This window comes from Durio zibethinus, chromosome 13 (assembly GCF_047325235.1).
Source record: "Durio zibethinus cultivar Kanyao isolate XHJ-2024 chromosome 13, ASM4732523v1, whole genome shotgun sequence".
NCBI classification, from domain to species: domain Eukaryota; kingdom Viridiplantae; phylum Streptophyta; class Magnoliopsida; order Malvales; family Malvaceae; genus Durio; species Durio zibethinus.
Window position 1 is genome coordinate 8,320,931 of NC_143174.1, and position 7,236 is coordinate 8,328,166.

Genomic DNA, 7,236 nt, shown 5'->3' on the forward strand with positions numbered 1-7,236 from the left:
GTTTTGATAAAATTAAAATAATGATAAAATTAAATATTAAAATAATAAAATTAAAATTAATAGTAAAATATATGTTTGAATGAAAATATTATAATAATGATGAGATTAAGTATAATAAAATAATAAAATAACTATTAAAGGTATAGAATAAAATTTATATATAATAAAAATTTTAAATTATTTAATATTTATAAAATTAATAAATAATTAAAAAATATTAAATTATTTTTATATAAATAATAAACAATGAGAGAGTTGATAAATATAAATAATTTGAAAATATTTAAGTAAAAATAAAAATAAATTAACAAATTTGAAAACTTATCAATATAATTTTATTTATTATTTAAATAATTAAAAAATGACATGAAAAACAAAATGAAAATGAAGAGAAAACAGGGCAAAAAGGTTAAAAGGAGCGGTGCAGTTGCTCACTACTCCACTTCTCTTTTTTGCTCCAGTCAAAGACTGATATTCCAGTGCAGTTAAAAACTGCATCGCATGCTATTTAAATAACATTGACTGGTAGTATTACCAAAACAAAAAAAAGTATGCAATCACGCGGCGCTGATGCTTCAGTGAGATTCAAAACGAACCTTTAAACTACGAATTTCATTTATCAGAAAAGATACTATATTCGTCAATTTTTGCAGCGAGAGCATGAGAAGCCTCCAAGTGGTTTCTCAACTCTCAATGTCTACTTCAAATCTTCCACTAACAGCATGGATTCAACAATTTTTCTCATTGCTTGAGCCCAACCAGGAGCTTAATTTAATTTGGCCTTATATAAGGTATATCATTATATTAATTGACAAAAATATGTCTAAAAAATAGTGTATCAAACCAAAACTGATCAAAAAACCACTACAAGGGTTTTGGTTTTTAGTACATTTTTTTACCGTTTAGTGGTGTTTATTAACGCTACTATAAGGTTTACGGTATTTGCGAAAAACATCATGTAGAGTGCTGCCTATACACATGTCGCGATAAATAGTAGCATTTTCGAAAAAATACTTCAATATTAGCGGTATTTATATCATTAAGATACCGCTACTTTAGAGGCGTTTGAATCTAAAAACGGGTCAATATTAGCAACATTTTTATCTTTTAATCGCCGCTAATTCAATGGCGTTTTTATGAAAAAAATACCGTTGCATTGACGGCATTTGTAACAAAAAACATCGTTACTTTAGAGACGTTTGAATATGAAAATGCCTCAATATTAGCGGCGTTTATATCTTGTAAGCGTCACTAATTCAGTGGCGTTGTTATGAAAAAAACGTCGTCGCTTTAGTGGCGTTTTTATACAAGATGCCATCTAATTAGTTGCGTTTGCTAGAAAGAGCGTCGCTACTTATAGTGACGTTTTATGCTACAAACACCACTAAATTATTCATTTAGCGGCATTGCCCAACACAAATGTTGTCATTATGTAAAAAAGTATTTTCTTTTAATTTCTTATAATAAATTTTATTTTCAATAAAGAGCTTAAATTCAGAAACTAAAATTAATATTAACTTCATTGACTTTTAAATATATATCTAATTAATACAAAGTTTAATAATTAGTATAATAACATTCAAATATTTTTAATATATTAACAAAATAAAAAATTAAATGTATGAAATGGATGACTACATATATTTTGTTGACTGCCAATTGATGAAGAAAATTTTTTACTTTGGTCACTAGCATGCTCAAGAACCTACTGAATAATACCATATAATTTTTAACATTTCATTGTATGTTTTTTTTATTTAAAAATTTAAATATTTACTAAATATAATATCTGAGTTGGTGGAACACCAAGATCATTTCCTGAAAATTATTGTTGCACAAAATTCATAAGATGATCGAATCGATAATGCAACTGCTGAAATTTTACATGCTCTAACTCCATTCTAGCTAGTTTTTCTTCAATTTTGGCACGTTAATGTTCTCTTTCTGCTTTCATTTACTGAAAACGTTGTTGCATAGTTTGCAACTCCCCTTTCAATATTGAAATATCTTGCTAAGACTGACTTGCTAAGAGTGTAAATTGCAGAGAGTTATGTCCATAGTAGGCAGATGGTGTTGGACCCAATCCAAGGCCTCGGACCCGTCCATGCCTTTTTTTTCTAGCAATTTCTATGAATATCCGATTTTTCATTTCTTACATGTTGAGAGAACCTTCAGATGCTACTTTAATCTCAGTAGCTATTTTCTCTTTCGCTTTCTCCTGTGAATTTATCATATACAACTATCAAGTTTAATGATTAATTGATTATATCTTAAAAAGAATAAATATTTACTTTATGTTAAAATAGATGATACAAATTACTACAATTTCTTGTGTTTCGATATTCATGTAAGATCTGTCTTTTTTATGTGTGTTACGTGAAAAAGTTTCATACATCTAATTGTACCGCCCATCTTATTCTCCTATACAAAAACATATGTTATTTGATATGATACATATCAACTACAACTTATTTATGCATATAAATCCTAGCAATCAAGTATTAAAATTTCGAATAATTTTAATCTCATTTATTTATATTTTAGCCCTGTAACAACACAATAGTCTTAAATATACGCAAAGAATAAAAACATTTTGGGCTTTCACACATATCGATCATGGAAACCAAATTCAATTATTTTCTCCCGGTTTAATATGAAGGATTGAAGCCATTCGATATGTTGAAAGGCATCCAAAATTTATTTGTATATTTGCCTTTTATATGCAAAAATATTCTCAAACAGACATAACTGACAACTTTTTCTCCCATATCAACCATAGAAACCAAGTTCAATCAATCAGACAAGCTTAATATCAAGTATTGAAACTATCGAAACTGTTAAAATATAATAATAACAACAAGATATTAAAGGCATAAATATACGTAAACAGTAACTTTTCATACATATCATCTATGTAACTAAGTTCAAAACTTTTAATAAATTTAATAACATGTATTGAAACAATCAAATCTATTAAAACAGAACAACAAATATTAATTTGCATATTTATCTTTTAACGACAGAAAAAGTTTATTCATTGAAATAAGTTAATTATTATAAACTTACGATTTTTTTTTGTTTTCTTGCAAAACTTTTTGATCCACTTGTGTGATTATATTTCTGTTGCTTTTTGCTACCAAACCCAATATGTTCTCTTTTCTGTTAACATATTATTTGCTTATTTCTGCTCAACACATCTCAACAATCAATACAAGCAAGGAACACTTTGTAAGCAGTGCTACCGATCATCCCAATACCTGTTTGCCTAAAATGTTTCATAAAATATATTGTTATTTTTGCATATTTGATGCATAGCCTCATTGTCCAAAACTTAATTTGCATACAAGAAATTGATCAGTAACTTATGGTGAATTCTTAAACCAGCATAGCTAAACCCATGTGCAGTTGGCTAATTATAAACACAATTAGAAATTCTATAAAGAATATTGGAATACTTGAAATGGATTTGTTTTACATGTATCTACATATCCCCATTTAGCTCTTAATTCTAAAAGAAGTGTAAAAAATGTTTAAAAAGATGCGTGGCCACTACATTTTAGATTTATAAGTCAAGAATAAAGGATCAGATCATAATCATGCACTTACAATATTGACGAAGTGATCAAAGAATAATAATAGTCATATTCACATTGCAAGTCAATCCTTGAGCAGATATGCTCGAGTGTGCAGCTATGGGCTATCTCTATATAAGGGATATTCTGGTTTCTCTTCGGTATCTCATTTTCCTTCTCATATCCATATAAGAAATTTGGAAAAAAAAAAAAATTAACAATTAATATGCCTTCCTTACAAATCACAACCCTTTTTTCTCCTTGCTGCTGCAATAATGCTCGGGATCTAATGCTCAACTTAGTGGCACGTTAATTTTATGCTAAAAGCTGCCCAAATGTGTCAAGTAATGTTCGTAGTGTACTGCTGAATCCTCAGCAAAATGACATTTGGATTTTTCCTAAGCTTGTTCGCCTTCACTTTCATGATTGTGTTGTTTATATAGTTCATACCATGCGTCAAATTTGGCTTTAAGGTTCTATATATGCTAATGAATTACGTGCAGGCTTGCGATGCCTCACTTCTGCTGAATGATACAGATAGTGAAAAACTGCAATCCTTAACCTTTCAAGTTTCTGTCATTGATGATATCAAAACAGCATTAGAACAATCTTGCCCTCGCTTTGTCTCCTGTGCTGCTCAAATTTCTGTTTCTTTGGTACATTAATTATTAAAAATACAAATCATTTGTATTCCAGTTAACTTATAGTCTGATTCTGACCTTCTTTTAGCTTTTATTACTTCTTCCAATGGGAATAAGAATATGTTTACTCGCAGGCTGGAGGCCCCACTTGGAAGAAGGGATAGTAGGACTGTGCACCGAGAGCCTTGGCAATATCACAGCCAAAAACTTGATTCCGGTTATTTACTCGCTTTGTCAGGTAATTACTAAGAAAAATCCAGCAAATTACAAAATGTAATGCACATCTGCACTCAGCAATTAGTAATTGCGAAAACTTTGTTGTGTGAAACAGAATTACAATTTGTAACAACCAGAATTCTTCTAGACTGCGACAGCATCTCTCAAATAATGATGGGCCAAAAACATTGCTATTAGTTGCATTTTTTTTTAATACTTGAGGCATCCAAAATTTGCAACAGACTACGCGACTGTGGGCTATTAGTTGCATGTTTGCTCTATAAGTCACCCCCCCCCCCCCCCTTTTTTACAGAAATTCTGGTTGCTTCTCAGGTGTACACACATTTGGACGTGCTCCATGCGCTTCTTTTATGGACCGCCCCTACAAGTTCAATAATGTATCAGGGAAAACAGACCCAACCCTCAATGCAACATACGCGGAAACACTTTAACAACAATCATGTCCTAGTAAGGTAGAGATCCCACGAGGTTGATCGATCTTGACGAATCAACTTGTCTCACCTTTAACAATTTCTTTTTGAACCTTTAAAACCATCATGGACTCCTCCAATCTGACCAAGAATTCTTTTCCATTAGTGGGGCTGACACTGTTGCCGTTGTTAACAGGTTTGCAAACAGTAGTCAATTCTTTGATAGCTTTGCTAAATCCATGATAAAGATGCGAAACATAAGCCGTTGACTGGAAGTTATGGAGAGATTAGACTTGATTGCGGAAAGATCAACAAGATTATGTATTGTTCAGTAGTATTTCTGCAATTGTCACTATTTTGCCTTGCCTTTCTATTTTTTTTTTTTTTGTGAGTTTCTGTTTCAAGTTATCAATTTTAACAAGGGCAATGATATGTTTTTCCATATAATTATGCTAAAAATTGCATTAAATTTTAAATTTTAAATTTTGTTTTTTTTTTCTTTGTTATAATGATGAATTTCCTCTTTCTGTATTGATAATTTGTACCATTTGAATCAAGTATAGAATAATAATTAAAAATATTTAATTCATTATTCGTTCATAATAAATAATAATTAAGAATCTCAGCTTCATAACAGAATCAGCCACACAGAAAAATCCAAATTATTAATGAGTCTTGATGTTGTAATCTAACAGAAGTTCATGGGAATATATGAGGAGATATTTGAACGACTTGCTTGAATTCAAATCCAGGCCTAATTACATTCCTCACAAACCACCATGGTTGCCACCACGCCAGGGCTCAAATTTAGTATATGATGAACATTTTAAAGCAAATTTCGCATGGAGTGTGGCTATATATATAATTAGAACATGAACTTTTAAGAATAATTTTAGGATAAATTCTCTTAAAACAACGAATCCAAAAAATATGCATCGAAATCACACAGCGAGCGAGACACGGAGACCAAACCACTATAATTTGCCATTGGTTTCCCTTTTTCTATTATAAAGTGTGATGTTATCATCTAGTTGTAGAAATAATGAAATTAGACTAAGGAAAAAATACCCGGGTGATGAAAGTGTTACGGGCTTCGACCTAAGATTCAAAATCTGTGCAGTCTTAGATTTTGAATCACCTCCTTTTGATTTAAGTTAGTCTTAAATTATTTGACTTACATCAAACGTTTGAAAAAAGGTAAGCAAGATGACCAACTTTCGTGATAAGGATGTCACAAGGTTGGATTGGGAGAGAATGTCACTCCAAGCACTCCAAAAAGAGTCGGGGTATAAATGATATATTAATATTTGTAAACTACTCGGGTTCGATTCGAATAAAACTTAAATTCGGTTCAATTTAAGGAATAAGTTATAAATATATAAAAAATCATTTCAAAATCATGAGTAAAAATTATCTCTAAATTCTCTCTTTCTATTTCTTTTCTGATCTCTTTTTTAATCTGATTTCTTCTTTTTCCATCGCTATCCATTTTATCACATAAAGCTAGCGTGGGTAGGAGAAAAATGAAACCCACTGCTATTTGCGACCTAAGACCTGGTTACTGGGTGCCATTGACACAAGCCTTTCTTTCCTCCACTTTATGATCCTACAAAGTTGTGTGAATAAAGTGGTTTACCATTTTTGATCCCATGATAATGATTGATGGTCCATTCTTGGACCATTTGCTTGTCATGGCTCTGTTTTTCTGGTTCAGAGCACATTCCATCTTTAAGTTGGTTGGACTTGATATAACTTTTAATCATCTCTCCATGCTTCCAACAGAGGTAAGGGCTTAAAAGGAGTACGATATTTCCCACCTCACCAGCTCAATTACCAAAATGCAAATGTAACCTTATTTGAAAGTAAATGAAGTCTAGTGGGTTTTGGTCTCTGGCAACTTTGCAAAGCCATTAAAGCACTATGGCAAAAACTGATACAATTAATCACCTTATTAGGAGCATCAGCCTTAATTGAAATTTCTGTTTTTATGTTATTCTGTCTGTTTTGCTTTTGATTCAAGCTGTCAGAGATTCTTAACTAATTGGTCATTGCTATTTCTTTCACTGTTTCTCAATTTTCTGGCAACTTCTACATCTTCTCTTGGTATCAAATTTCAATAGAGTTGCCAATCAGACACATAAAAATAAATAAAGTGAAATGTGAAATCTCAACTGTAAAGCTGAAAGGTCCAGGCTGAACTTGAAAGCTAGAGACTATAGACATGAATTTTGGGCTAAACAACAGATGATCCTTTGACTTTTCTTATAAATGAAGCCTAGTTGGCTCGTCGAATATTGTTCCATATCTGCAAAAACAGGGCAATGAAATTGCATATTTGGTGTAGAATGATCGTTGGTTTAACGATGTACTAAAATA

The 7,236-nt window shown here is 31.2% G+C and overlaps 1 pseudogene; it reads left to right on the forward strand.

Moving 5' to 3' along the window:
• The first annotated feature begins 3,674 nt into the window (after positions 1-3,674).
• On the forward strand, positions 3,675-5,431 carry LOC111303968 (peroxidase 15-like; annotated as a pseudogene).
• Positions 5,432-7,236: the final 1,805 nt, after the last annotated feature.